Below are 16,377 nucleotides of genomic sequence, written 5' to 3' on the forward strand. Positions count from 1 at the left end.
AATAAAATAGCTGACGTTTCGGGCCAAGAACCTTCATTAGGACTCAAAAGGAAGTGGGAAGAAAACAAAAAGATACATCAATAGGAAAGGTTTAGAGTGATATGGGTCAAGCATGAGCAAATAGGACAAGCTGAAATGGACATTTTGGTTGGCATGGAAAATTTGAATTGAATTGACTTTATTACTTACATCCTTCATAAACATGAGGAGTAAAAATCTCTACGTTACATCTGTCTAAATGTGCAATGTGCAATTTATAGTAATTTATAATCAATAGTATGTACAACAGGATAGTTAATATGACATAGAAAAGCAGTTGTGTCAGTCTGATGGGCTGGTGGAAGAAGCTGTCCTGGAGCCTATTGGTCCTGGCTTTTATGCTGCGGTACCATTTCCCAGATGGTAGCAGCTGAAACAGTTTGTGATTGAGGTGACTCAGGTCCCCAATGATCCTTCAGGCCCTTTTTACACACCTGTCTTTGTAAACCTCCTGAATAGTGGGAAGTTCACATCTGCAAATGTCCGCACCACTCTCTGCAGAGTCCTGCGATTGTGGGCAGTGCAGCACCACTCTCTGCAGAGTCCTGCGATTGTGGGCAGTGCAGCACCACTCTCTGCAGAGTCCTGCGATTGTGGGCAGTGCAGCTAAACTCTCTGCAGAGTTCTGCGATTGTGGGCAGTGCAGCACCACTCTCTGCAGAGTCCTGCGATTGTGGGCAGTGCCGCTCCACTCTCTGCAGAGTCCTGCGATTGTGGGCAGTGCAGCACCACTCTCTGCAGAGTCCTGCGATTGAGGGCAGTGCCGCTCCACTCTCTGCAGAGTCCTGCGATTGTGGGCAGTGCAGCTAAACTCTCTGCAGAGTCCTGCGATTGTGGGCAGTGCAGCTAAACTCTCTGCAGAGTCCTGCGATTGTGGGCAGTGCAGCACCTCTCTCTGCAGAGTCCTGCGATTGTGGGCAGTGCAGCACCTCTCTCTGCAGAGTCCTGCGATTGTGGGCAGTGCAGCACCACTCTCTGCAGAGTCCTGCGATTGTGGGCAGTGCAGCACCACTCTCTGCAGAGTCCTGCGATTGTGGGCAGTGCAGCACCTCTCTCTGCAGAGTCCTGCGATTGTGGGCAGTGCAGCACCTCTCTCTGCAGGGTCCTGCGATTGTGGGAAGTGCAGCACCACTCTCTGCAGAGTCCTGAGATTGTGGGAAGTGCAGTTCCCATACAGGACAGTGATGTAGCCACGAGGAAATCTGCAGATGCTGGAATTTCAAGCTGCCTGGCCTGCAGCGTTCACCAGCAACTTCTATTAGTGATGCAGCCAATCAGGATGCTCTCAATTATGCCCCTATAGAAAGTTCTTAGGATTGGGGGCCCATACCAAACTTCTTCAAGCATCTGAAGTGGAAGAGGCGTCGTTGTGCCTTTTTCACCACACAGCTGGGATGTAAAGACCACGTGGGATCCTCAGTGATATTTATGCCGAGGAATTTAAAGCTGTTCACCCTCTCAACCCCAGATCCATTGATGTCAATAGGGGTTAGCCCATCTCCATTCCTCCTGTAGTCCACAACCAGCTCCTTTGTTTTTGCGACATTGAGGGAGAGGTTGTTTTCTTGGCAGCCCTGTGCCAGGGTGATGACTTCCTCTCTGTAGGCTGCCTCATTATTACTTGAGATTGGGCCAATCAGTGTAATGTCGTCAGCAAATTTAATCAGCAGATTGGAGCTGTGGGTGTGCGGCTCTTGTATGACTCAGTGGCTCTAAATCTTCCGGAAAAGGGTGAATGGAGAGTCAGCTGGAGTGTTGTTATCAAACAATGATTAACTTCCACGTTTGAACTGCTGGAACACAGCTCCCTTTGCAATTGAAGAGGCATTTCTTACTGTGTGAAATATTAATAAAGGAGGAGAAAGAGGTCTGGCAGCATTTTCAGAACAGGTCCACTCTCTGCTGTACTTGTCTACACTGAAGAGATGTTTGCCAACCTTTGTGTTCCCTCTCCAGTTCTGTGAGGCAGATAATTGGATTGGTTTCTTCATGCCAACGGCAGAAACGATGAACTGGAAATAGATCCACTCGACTTGCTTAATTGACAAGTGGGAGGCATATTGATCGCCATGCCAAAGCAAAGTGCTGATCACCACTTGTCAGCTCATAAGACAAGCAATTCTCTCGTAGTTCAGGGACAAGGCCAGTGGCAGAAATTTCCCTCTTATAGCAGTCCCGCAGGGGAGCAACACTCTGGCAACTTGCCTCAGCTTCTATATGGAGTCTCTAATGCACATTGCAGAGACTGATGCAAGGATTGTTTAGGATCAGGCACTGAGAAAGGAGCTCTGCTATAACACATGCTTGCAATGCAAATTGGTTATGATGTGGATGATAGATTAGAGAGCATTATTTATGCTGTATGGGCCAGATTAATGGAGATCAGCATATCACTGAAGACTTTAGCAAACTTCTACAAATCTACTGTTAAAAGTATCCTGAATGGCTGCATCATGGACGAGTACATGAATGCACAGGAACATGGAAAGTTGCAGAAATAGTTGCCTCTGCCAGATACACCACGGGCACATCTCTCCCCACCACTGGCAGTACCTAGTGCATATAAATAAAGGCATCTGTTAGTCTTGCGAGACCATGGATCTGCACCTGGAAAGTCTTCACTCTCCAGGGTGCAGGCCTGGGCAAGGTTGTATGGAAGACCAGCAGTTGCCCATGCTGCAAGTCTCCCCTCTCCATGACACCAATGTTGTCCAAGGGAAGGGCATTAGGACCCATACAGCTCGGCACCGGTGTCGTCGCAGAGCAATGAGTGATGAAGTACCTTGCTCAAAGACACAACACGTTCCCTCGGCTGGGGCTCAAACTCACGACCTTCAGGTCGCTAGTCCAATGCCTTAATCACTTGGCCACGTGCATATGAGGTATTGCATCAAGAAGGAAATATCCATCATCAAAGATCTTTATTATCCGGTCCATGACATCTGCTCACAGCTACAATTGGGCAGAAGGTAGAGAACCCTGAAGCCCAACACCTGCAAGTTCAACAACAGATACATTACAGACATTTAAGAAACTCCTATACAGGCACATGGATAACAGAAAAATAGAGGGCTGTGTAGGAGGGAAGAGCTTGATTGATAGAAAACCATAGAAACCATAGAAACTACAGCACAGAAACAGGCCTTTTGGCCCTTCTTGGCTATGCCGAACCATTTTCTGCCTAGTCCAACTGACTTGCACATGGACCATATCCCTCCATACACCTCCCATCCATGTATCTGTCCAATTTATTCTTAAATGTTAAAAAAGAACCTGCATTCACCACCTCATCTAGCAGCTCATTCCATACTCCCTTTACTCTCTGTGTGAAGAAGCCCCCCCTAATGTTCCCTTTAAACTTTTCCCCCCTCACCCTTAACCCATGTCCTCTGGTTTTTTTCTCCCCTTGCCTCAGTGGAAAAAGCCTGCTTGCATTCACTCTATCTATACCCAGCATAATTTTATATACCTCTATCAAATCTCCCCTCATTCTTCTACACTCCAGGGAATAAAGTCCTGACCTATTCAACCTTTCTCTGTAACTGAGTTTCTCAAGTCCCGGCAACATTCTTGTAAACCTTCTCTGCACTCTTTCAACCTTATTTATATCCTTCCTGTAATTTGGTGACCAAAACTGAACACAATACTCCAGATTCGGCCTCACCAATGCCTTATACAACCTCATCATAACATTCCAGCTCTTATACTCAATACTTTGATTAATAAAGGCCAATGTACCAAAAGCTCTCTTTACGACCCTATCTACCTGTGACGACACTTTTAGGGAATTTTGTATCTGTATTCCCAGATCCCTCTGTTCTACTGCACTCCTCAGTGCCTTACCATTAACCCTGTATGTTCTACCTTGGTTTGTCCTTCCAATGTGCAATACCTCATACTTGTCTGTATTAAACTCCATCTGCCATTTTTCAGCCCATTTTTCCAGCTGGTCCAAGTCCCTCTGCAGGCTCTGAAAACCTTCCTCACTGTATACTACACCTCCAATCTTTGTATCATCAGCAACTTTGCTGATCCAATTTACCACATTATCATCCAGATCATTGATATAGATGACAAATAACAATGGACCCAGCACTGATCCCTGTGGCACACCACTAGTCACAGGCCTCCACTCAGAGAAGCAATTCTCTACTACCACTCTTTGGCTTCTTCCATTGAGCCAATGACTAATCCAATTTACCACCTCTCCATGTATACCTAGCAACTGAATTTTCCTAACTAACCTCCCATGCGGGACCTTGTCAAAGGCCTTACTGAAGTCCATGTAGACAATATCCACTGCCTTCCCTTCATCCACTTTCCTGGTAAAAGGTCCCAAGGGACCCATACAGCCGCATTAGGACCCATTCAGCTTGGCACCAGTGTTGTCGCAGAGCAATGTGTGACTCAAGGACACAACACATGTTCCCTCAGCTGGGGCTCGAACTCACGACCTTCAGGTCGCTAGTCCAATGGCCACTTAACCACTTGGCCACGTGCCCACACTAATTTTTAATTTATTACTTACTGTAACTTATAGTTTGTTCTTATGTGTTACACAGTACTTCTGCAAAATAACACATTTCACGGCATATGTCTATGATATTAAACATGAGTCAGTCCTGCTTTTATTTCTTATGTTTACATGTACACTGGGTCAAAGGTTATTGTTTCTGCGCCTGGCTATTGGAACCAATGGACCAGCATATTGGTAAAACAAGCTGAGCTATCTCATGCAATGAGCAATTCAGAATTCACTCCAATATCTCTCTTCTTGCAAAACAAGGCTGCCCAAACCATTTTTTAAACAAATATTTTTGCATCTGTTCTGGGAATTCCAATTTATTGAAGTAATTGGAACTTAGTGCAAGAGAAACCTAGCTGGTCCTGTGGGATATACTATAATGGGGAATTAAGACAACAGCTCTCAAACTGGTATTGTGATTAAAGAATTGGTATTCTGATGCTCTTATATAACTGATTGCACATTAATTGTACGATGCACTATGAAATATTGACATTATAAACATTTGCCAGTCAATACTAAATCCATCACAGCTACGACCTCTTTTTTATTCTGTCAGTATTGATTCATTGATTGATTCTTCAATCTCTTCTAACCACCCACACCCAACAGCAGGAAAACTTATTCAAATGTTTATTTAGCTTTATCTTTGTTTCTCCCTAATTCTGCAATATCTATTTGCCATTTCTGAATAAGCGTTCGAGCACCAATTAAACAAAAGCTGTTGCAATGTATTCTGAACACTGAAATTGCAAGTAAATTATACGTATGGATAATTATTGGAGTGTTGACCCTTTGAACTGCAAGGAATTAATGATACTTTCATCCTAAAACAATTCAAAGTCCTTTTTAATCTTTGTATCCAGCATCTCCACACACACTCAGTGGCCATTTTAGCAGGAACCATTCAGAAATCTGATGGTTGAGACAGAAGTTGATCCTGAAACGTGTCTTCAGCTTCCTGTATCACCACCTTGATGGTGGCAATCAGGAGAGGGCAAGTCCTGCATGATGGGGGTCCTTAATGATGGATGCCACCTTTTTGAGGCATCGCCTTTTGAAGATGTCCTCGATGCTTGAGAGGCTAGTGCCCATGATGGAGCTGTCTGAGTTTACAACCTTCTGCAGCTTTTTCCGATCCTGTGCAGTGGCTCCTCCATACCAGACAGTGATGCAACCAGCTAGAATGCTCTCCATAGTACACCTGTAGAAATTTGCAAAAGTTTTTGGTGACGTAAAAAGTCTCCTCATACTCCTAATGAAATATAACTATTGCCTTGCCTTCTTTATAATTGTATCAATATGTTGGACCCAGGATAGATCTTCAGAGATGTTGACACCCTGGAGCTTGAAACTGCTCCCCCTTTCCACTGCTCATCCCTCAATGTGGTCTGGTGTGAACTTTAGTGAGCTCATGCCTAGGAATGGTTTCATTAAACTCCAGGATGGAAGCTTGCATTTAAGTTAAAAGCAGAACTACGCAGAGCTCACATCATGGTACATAAGTACTGAAGCTTGACACAGCAAAAGAGCCAGTCACGAAGATGAGGGATGGGGAAAGGAAACGTGCTGTTCTGCATGTGGACAATCACCATCTCACTATCATCTTTCCTACATGAAGATGATGAGAAAGGCAGATGTTGCTATGTACAATTGAACAACTAATGGTGAAGTTTCAGATAGAATGAGTCCAGAGGAATTAGCTGGCTGATGCTGTCAATGCCTTAGTGCACTCTGAGATCTCATTTGTGATCTCAGCACAATGTTCTCTGAGACATTTCTGTGATCGTTCAGTAAAGATTGTACATTACACTCAAAAGATACAATTCATATTGGTGAGGGAGGAAGTGTGCAATGCGTGACTTGTGATCTTTAAGGTGAATTCCACAAGGAAATATCTGGACCCATTTCCCAATGCATCCAATTTCAGCAATACAGTAAGTACTGCATGTCATCACTTCCATCCAGTCATCACCACATCCCCAAATGCAAAGAAAAAGTATCTTTTTCCCCAAAAAACAACTAGCCAAAGGTTAAATTTCAACTTACAACACATTGGCACAAATAATCCTCAACATGATCTCAAGCTCTAAGTAAAATCCAATGGCTTAAAGCAAGATAGAATCATTATAATGATGAAAGCCTTAGATGATTCCAGTATCTCAATAAGAAAAATCAAGTGTAATCTAATGAACTAGATACAGTAAGAACTTCAGAAAATAACTGATTTCAAATTAAATGGATCAGATCTCTCCAGCTCTCCACATTGCTCTTTCCCTCTTTCTTTGTCCCCTTGTTCTCAGAGGACCGACCTGCATTTATTCCTTGAACGTCTATGCTGTTAATTGTTCAATAAACAACACCAGCCACACTTTTGGTTATAAATTGCATGACTGCGACTATTATTATGGTGAGCGAATCTTCGCAGTTCCCATCGGTATGACAGGTCTGTCAAACACTCAGCTTCTCTATCTATCAATATATTCCTTTGTCTCTCTCTTGCTGCTTTAATTCTTTTCACACTGTATCGTGCCCAATGCTGCATGTGAATGTAAGGAACAAGTAAATTGTTTGACCCTTTCCTTGCAACTACACCTTTGTGTGTGAGCTGGGAACACAACTGTTTATTTCCCATCAGGCTTTTCATCCCCTACCATTCAAGCCCCCCTCTAGAGACACAAGTCAAGGACAGTAGAATTCACAGACCTAGACAAAAGTCCACCTAATCACTGGATGTACTGCCAACAAAACTGAGATAATTATCCCAGAAAACCAACACATCAAAATTACCATATTGAAAGAAAATTAAAACATCTCATCAGATAGTTGCCTCAAACTGTCCCATTAGACCATCACATCAAACTGTACCTGAATCCTTTCAAACCAGTGCACCCAACTGTCCCAGAGGGATCGTATCATCAGTACGCACATTTCCAATGAAGCTCAATGTGAACTTAAAGAAGTGCACCTCATTTTCTAACCAGGTGTGTAACAGCCTTCTGGATAGAGCCACTGAGATCAAAAATTTTAGGCAAAGTTTCTGCATTTTTCATTTATAATCTCACCCCCCCACCACCACCACTCAAACCAGTCACTATTCTAGCTGCTTATCATTTACTTCTTATCATTTAATCTCTTTCTCCCCAATAAAGATCTTACTTTGTGCTGCTTTACGGTCACAGACTGATACAACGAGGAGCGAGGCCGTTCGTCCCACTGGCTGCATATCAAACACCCATTTACACTACTCTCATTTTTACTTTCCACACATTCGCACCAACTTCCCCCAGATTCTACCACTCATCTACGATTTACCATGCAACCGACTTCCCGACCTGCACATCTTTGGAATGTGTTTTAAACCTTTGCCAACCTCTCTCTGCATTCATGAATCTGTGGCTAAGCACAGCTCAAGCACCATCTATAAACTTGCCAGTGATACCATCGTTGTTGTCAGAACCTCAATGACGATGAGAAAGCTTACAGGAGTGAGATAGATTGGGTGGTTAAGTGGTGTCTCAACAGCAATCTCACATGCAATGTCAGCAAGACCAGGAATGTCCTCATGGACTTCAGGAATGAGAAGTCAGGAAACACAAACCAGTTTTCATTGAGGGGCAGTGTGAAAAGGGTGAGCAGCTTCAAGTTCATGGGCATCGTAATCTCAGAGGACTGATCCTGAGCCCAATCCAGTGTTGCAATCACAAAAAATGCACACCAGCAACTCTACTTTGTTAGGAGTTTGAGGTGATTCCACATGTCACCAGTGACTCTGACAACTGTCTACACAATGTACAATGGAGAGCATTCTGACTGGCTGCATCACAGACTGGTATGGAGGCACCAGTGCACAGGACTGCCAGAGGCTACAGAGGGTTATAGACACAGCCAGTTCCACCAAGGACATCTTCAAAGGGTGTTGCCTCAAGAAGACAGGCTCCACTATTAAGGACAGTCACTATCTATGTCATGACCTTTTGTCATTACTACCCTCGGTGGGGAGGTATGGGTCATTGGTGACATAACAAATCACCTCAAACTCCTAACAAAGTAGAACTGCTGGTGTGCCTTTTTTGTGTTTCATCAACCCATTGGGCCCAGGTTAGATCCTCTAAGATACTGATGCTTAAGAACTTGAAGCTGTTCCCCCCTCTCCACCACTGACACCTCAGCGAAGACTGGTGTGTGTTCTGCTAACTTCCGCTTCCAGAACACCCACACCCAATGTTTTAGGAACAGCTTCTTCTCCTCTGTCATCAGATTTCTGAATGGAACATGGACTCCACCTTCTAATCCTCTTACGCACAATTTATTTATTTTCATTGTGACATAGTAATTTGTTCTGACTGCATTCTGATGCTGCCAAAAGGCAATACATTTCATGACTTATGTCAGTAACACTAAACCTAATTCTGAATCTCATAAAAGGTTGAATTGGAACCTTAACTTTATTTCTATTCCTTCAGAAAAATTTCAAATATTTTCTGATTTTATTTTGCTTTGCTCTTTGGACATTGAGTCTGCTTTGCCATAATAATGTACACGGTACACAGTATTTTTAACAACACAGCGTGAAGCTAAGAGAAATATCTTGCTAGAAACTACTCTTGACAGGCCAGCTTTCAATAATTACATTCAATCAGTGGTCACTTTATTTGTTATCTCCTGCTTGTGGTCTTCTGGGGCTGTAGCCCATCTACTTCAAGGTTTGACGTGTTGCGCATTCAGAAATGCTATTCCACACACCACTGTTGTAACGTGTGGTTATTTGAGTCACTGTTGCTTTTCTGTCAGTTTGAACCAGTCTGGCCATTCTCCTCTGACCTCTTTATTAACAAGGCATTTTTGCCATTAGAAGTGGCACTCACTGTTTCTTGTTTCTCACACACTCTCTTTAAACTCTAGAGACTGTTGTGCATGAAAATCTCAGAAGATCAGCAGTTTCTGAGATACTCAAACCACCTTGTCTGACACCAAGTAGGTCAAAGTCGCTTAGATTTCATTTCTTCCCCATTCTGATGTTTGATCTGAACAATCTCTTAACCGTGTATGTATGCTTTTGTGCATTGGCTGATTAGATACTTGCATTAGTGAGCAGGCGTACCCAATAAAGTGATCACCGAGGGTGCTTGATCGACAGTATTGAATTTGCTTTTCGATATGCAAGGTGTGTTCACAAAATTGTGACTCACCAGACATTAAATGGTTAGTGAAGGAAATCGCTGATTTTGACAGTTATTTCAGATGGTTGCTAGGCAGCACTCCCAAAGGCTGGAATTTGAAAGACCTTGGATCATAAAGGGCTGGACCTATAAAAGAGAACTGTCTGTGCAAGGCTGAAAGTATAATACACTTCTATAGTTTACTCACATACACAGGTGCTGCCATTTCCTCTGAACAAAAGCATCCTGGAGTTATGAAGAAAACTAAGTGTCATTTTACCTGGAGGCCACTGATATTCCTTTTGTGGGTATTAATAATCACTAACCACACTTTCAAGGACTCTACAGCTAATGTTCTCAATATTTATTATTCCTTTATTTTTTATTATGTTTTTCTTCTTGAATTTTCACAATTTGTTGTCTTTTGCATATTGATTTTTGTCGTTATTTGTGTGCAGTTTTTCAATGATTCTATTGTGTTTCTTTGAATTCACTGTGAATGTCTACACGAAAATAAATCTCAGGGCAGTATCTAGAGACGAGTATGTACTTTGATAATAAATTTACTTTGAACTTTGAACTAACCTGTCAAAAAGTTTTAAAATAGAACAGGACTCCCTTTGACTGCAATAGATTATTACACCATTTCAGCATCTGCATGAGCTTTTGATTCCAGCAGCACCAGTAAAGATCTTGGGTGTCAGTTAAGATCTAAAGAATGAAAGCATTGAAGGTTCTGAGGGAAATAGATGCTAGATGGCTGTTTTCTCAGGCTGGAGAGTCTCGGGAAAAGGGGATGGACATCTCAGACTGAGATGAAGAGAGATTTCTTCTCTCTGAAGGTTGTAAATCTTTGGTATTCTCTATCTCTGAGGACAGTGGATGTTTATTTATTGAGGATATTCTAGACTGAGAGCAACTTCTGAGTTAGAACAGGGAAAAGGGCATAAAACACGAGAAATGCATATTTTTACATATTGTTAGATGATCAGGAGGGTGGGCCATGTCAGGTGACAGAATACCTTATGGAGAACTGACTGAGAACAATCACATAGTGGATAGAGAAAAGAGATTCAAAGACCCTCATATAACACCTCTGGAAAGAATTAGAATCAGAACCAGGTTTATTATCACTGGCATGTGTCGTGAAATTTATTAACTTAGCAGCAGCAGTTCATAATATGGAAGAAAAAAAGTAAAAATAAATAAGAATTCTGATTCTACTGTTTCAGTGCATGTTTGACAGAGCAATCCAATAGTTAATGTCACTGGAAAACAAACAAAAATACTGCAAATTCTGGAAATCTGAAATAGACATGCTGGAATGCTCAGCAGGTCAGGCAGCATCTATGGAGGGAGAAATAATTAATGATTCATGTTCTGGACCCTTCATCAGTACAGGGAGAGAGAGAAAAATGAGTTAGTTCAGGTAGAAAAAGAAAATGGTAGATGGGTTGGGTGGGACAAAGGGAATATCTCTGCTAGGGTAAGACTAAGAAATCTAGTGTGAGAATTAAGATTCTTTATCTGTGCAATGTGTCCTGAGTGATAGGGCTGAGGGATATGCATAGCTAGCCAGCCAGGCAGAAAATAAGCAAAGAATATTGGAGCCAAGATGATGCAAGAAGTGGCCAGCACTGATGCAGACAAAGAAAGAGTGAGTTACCTGAAGTTAAACAATTTGGTCTTGATTCCTGCAGGCTGCAGGGTGCTGAGACAGAAGATAAAGTGTTGTTCCTCATCTCCTCATCCAGTTTTACCCTATCAGAGGAGTTCCTATTCCTTTCCTCCACCTTCATTGCTATCCCAAAACTAATTTGTTTCCGTCTCTCCTGTTGTTGACGAAGGATCACAGTCCTGAAACAGTAACTGATTCTCTTTCTACGGATACTGCTGACCTGTTGGACATTTGCTGGTATTTCCTGAAAAAAAATTTGCACTCTCTATCTGGCTATCACCTAGACATTCATCCATCTGCTTCCCTTCACCACATGCTTCCCTTTATTCCATGGCCCACTGTCCTTTCCTATTGGGTTTCGTCTTCATCAGCCCTTTGGCACTTTCACCAATCACCTCCTGCCCTCTTACATCACTTTGACTATTCCCACTCCATTACCTGCGTATCAATACCACCTCCATCACCTGGATTCACCTATCAGATGTAGTCAGAGTCAGAGAACACGATAACACTGAAACAGGCACTCCAGCTCATCTAGTCCATGCTGCACCGTTATTCTGCCTACTCCCATGGACCCACAGCTGGACCTTCATTCACTTTCCGTCCATGTACTTATCCAAACTTCTCTTAACTGTTGATATCAAACCGCATCCTCCACTTCCTCTGGCAATTCATTCCACACACACACCACCCTGTGAAGAAGTTCCTCCCTGGGTTCTCTTTAAAAGTTTCACTTTCACCTTTAACCTATGACTTCTACTTCTAGTCTCACCCTACCCCAGTTATATACACCCTTAATAATTTTGCAAATTTTGTATCCCTCTATCAAATCTCCTCTCATTCTCCTATGCTCCAAAAATAAAGTGATAACTTAGGAACTTAGAAAACATACAGCATAATACAGGTCCTTTGGCCCACAAAGCTGTGCTGAACATGTCCTCACCTGAGAAATTACCCAGGGTTACCCATAGCCCTCTATTTTTCTAAGCTGCATGTACCTATCCAGGAGTCTCTTAAAAGACCCTATCGTATCCGCCTCCACCACCGTCACCAGAAGCCCATTCCACACACTCACCACTCTTTGCACAAAAAACTTACCCCTGACATCTCCTCTGTACCTACTTCCAAGCACCTTAAAACTGTGCCCTCTCGTGCTAGCCATTTCAGCCCTGGGAAAAAGCCTCTGACTATCCACATGATCAATGCCTCTCATCTAACTTGCACACCTATCTTATTCAACTTTCCCCTATAACTCAGGTCCTGAACTCCCAGCAACGTCCTTGTAAACTTTCTCTGTACTCTTTCAATCTTATTGATATATTTCCTGAACTGCACACAGTACTCTAAGTTCGGCCTCAGCAGCATCTTATACAACTTCAACATAACATCACCTGCTAGCTCTGGATCTGACAGTTTCCCATCTTTTTATACTAGCTACTCACCCTCTATTTTTTCCGGCGCTGGTGACGAATCTCTCCCCAAAATGTCAACTCTCAATTTTCCACCAGGGATGCTGACTGATCTGCTGATGTCCTCCAGCATATTGTCTGCTGCTCCATCACTCTCTGGGTTTATCGCAGACTTCCAACCTTTCAGTTTGTCATCAATAACCGCACCATGAGTGCTGAGAAAGTGGAAATTAACAAGAAAGTCTAATGTTACCTGCCATCCAAATAAGGCTCTGGAAAGGGCTCTATTGGAAGAGAATTAAAACTCTGTGGCCACTTTATTAGGTATACATTTACACCTGATAGTTAAAGCAAATATCTAATCAACCAAACATGTAACAATGCATAAAAGCATGCAGTTATGGTCAAAAGATTCAGTTGTTGTTCAGACCAAACATCAGAATAGGGAAGAAATGCGATCTAAGTGACTTTGACTGTGGAATGATTATTGGAGCTAGACAGGGTGGTTTGAATACTTCAGAAACTGCTGATCTCCTGGAATTTTTACACACAACAATCTCTAGAGTTTACGGAAAATGGAGTGAAAAAAACAGAAAAAATCTAGAGGGCAGCACTTCTGTGGGCAAAAATGCCTCGTTAATGAGAGTCCAGAGGAGAATGGCTAAGCTATGTCAAGCTGACAGGAAGGCGACAGTAACTCAAATAACCACTCTGTACCACAGTAGTGTGCAGAAGAGCATCTCAGAATGGACAACATGTCAAACCATGAAGTGGATGGGCTACAGCAGGAGAAGACCATGGATATACACTCATCAGCCACTTTATCAGGTACAGGAGGTATCATATAAAGTTGCCACTGAATGCGTAAGTGAGGCCGGTGTTACTTAGATCCAGTTGTGAAAACAATTAAATTGGATGAAGGGTAAGATGAATCAATCCATCACACAGGTTGGGACTGATGGCCTAAAAGGCCTATTTTCCAGTTCTAAACCGTCTTAATTTATTAGTAAGTGCACGTGATGAACTATTGGTGCAGAGAAAGTCTGTCATGAACACGCTTACGGTAATGTTTAAAACAAAGCACTTTATTCGGTGCTTATCTCAGGTTAATGTCCCTATGGTTTATTGCCTTGAGAACCCGGGGTGGGTGAAAATAACTACTCATAGAAACACCATCAGTCAGTCATAACAATTTCTCTTTGTATGTGTGATGTGTGTACAGCTATGAAATTATCACAATTTAATGTGTCTTACAAATTGTCAGACGATATCAGGGCATCATTTACTGAATGCCTGGCAGCAAGAATCACAGCCCCATTAAGCATTAATGTCAGGAGAAGCCTTGCTAATATGGCAGCACTTCACCTTTGTAGATCAGGTTTAATTTTTTTGGCATGAAAGATGTTTTTCTAGTGTTTTGAAATATAGTTTCATGATCCGGTGGAAATGAAGTTAATAGATTTTCCTAAGGAGTTTTTAATGAACCCATAAAGTTGGTTGTTTTAATGCCTTGGGTCATGCAATGGGTTGGATATTAACTTGTTGAATGCAGGCTAGGTTAGAAAATTGGCAATGTGGATCAGAGTGAATTGGAAGGGATTTGCCAAAAATCGCCATAATCATATTCATAGTATCATATTCACAGGAGCAAGCCCTTTGCCCCACTGTATCTGAGATGATTATCGAGCTCCTATGTACACAAATCCTATTCTTAGATCATAAGACATTGGAGCAGAATTAAGTCGTTCAGCCCATCGAGTCTACTCCGCCATTCCATCTTGGTTGGTTCAACATCCCTCTCATCCTCCTTATTGTAACCTTCAACACCCTAACTAATCACAAACCTACCAATCTCTACTTTAAATATACCCAAGGACTTGGCCTCCACAGCCATATGATGTAATGAATTCTACAGATTCACCACTTTCTGACCAAAGATATTCCTCCTCATCTCTGTTCTAAAGGGATGTACTTCTATTCTGAGCCTGTGCCCTCTGGTCCTAGCCTCCTCATCTACAGAAAATATCCTCTTCACGTCCACTCTGGCCTTTAAATATTCTTCCCTTTGTAAGTCACAGTCAAATTTATTATCAAAATGTGTATATGTTACAATATACTACCTTGAGATTAATTTTCAAGCAGGTGTTTCAGGGAAATAAAGAAACACAATAGAATTTTCAAAAAAATATGGAAACAAGGACTGACAACTAACCAATGTTCACATACTGAGGACATGAGTTGTAGTCTGCAGGTCATAGACGCAGTTGAGAGTAATGGTGAGTGAAGTTGTCCACGCCGGTTCAGGAGCCTGAGAATTGGAGAGTAATAACTGTTCCTGAACCCACTAGTGTGGGACCAAAGGTTTTGGTACCTCCTGCCCCATGGAAGTAGCACAGGGAACGTGGCCTGGGTGACAGGGAAGTAGCACAGGGAACGTGGCCTAGGTGACAGGGAAGTAGCACAGGGAACGTGGCCTGGGTGACAGGGAAGTAACACAGGGAACGTGGCCTGGGTGACAGGGAAGTAGCACAGGGAACGTGGCCTGGGTGACAGGGAAGCAGCGCAGGGAACGTGGCCTGGGTGACAGGGAAGTAGCACAGGGAATGTGGCCTGGGTGACAGGGAAGTAACACAGGGAACGTGGCCTGGGTGACAGGGAAGTAGCACAGGGAACGTGGCCTGGGTGACAGGGAAGCAGCGCAGGGAACGTGGCCTGGGTGACAGGGAAGTAGCGCAGGGAACGTGGCCTGGGTGACAGGGAAGTAGCACAGGGAACGTGGCCTGGGTGACAGGGAAGCAGCGCAGGGAACGTGGCCTGGGTGACAGGGAAGTAACACAGGGAACGTGGCCTGGGTGACAGGGAAGCAGCGCAGGGAACGTGGCCTGGGTGACAGGGAAGTAACACAGGGAACGTGGCCTGGGTGACAGGGAAGTAGCACAGGGAACGTGGCCTGGGTGACAGGGAAGTAGCACAGGGAACGTGGCCTGGGTGACAGGGAAGTAACACAGGGAACGTGGCCTGGGTGACAGAGAAGTAGCACAGGGAACGTGGCCTGGGTGACAGGGAAGTAGCACAGGAAACGTGGCCTGGGTGACAGGGAAGCAGCGCAGGGAACGTGGCCTGGGTGACAGGGAAGTAGCGCAGGGAACGTGGTTGGGTGACAGGGAAGCAGCACAGGGAACGTGGCCTGGGTGACAGGGAAGTAGCACATGGAACGTGGCCTGGGTGACAGGGAAGTAACACAGGGAACGTGGCCTGGGTGACAGGGAAGTAGCACAGGGAACGTGGCCTGGGTGACAGGGAAGTAGCACAGGGAACGTGGCCTGGGTGACAGGGAAGTAACACAGGGAACGTGGCCTGGGTGACAGGGAAGTAACACAGGGAACGTGGCCTGGGTGACAGGGAAGTAACACAGGGAACGTGGCCTGGGTGATGCTGCTTGCTTGAGGCCGTGCTCCATGCAGATGTGCTCAGTGATGGTCAGGTGTTTGCTTGTGATGGACCGGGCTGCATCCACAACATTCTGTGAACTCCTTCCTGTATTCCTAAGATGTCCTTTTAGGA

Source organism: Mobula hypostoma, chromosome 27 (genome assembly GCF_963921235.1).
Source record: "Mobula hypostoma chromosome 27, sMobHyp1.1, whole genome shotgun sequence".
NCBI lineage: Eukaryota > Metazoa > Chordata > Chondrichthyes > Myliobatiformes > Myliobatidae > Mobula > Mobula hypostoma.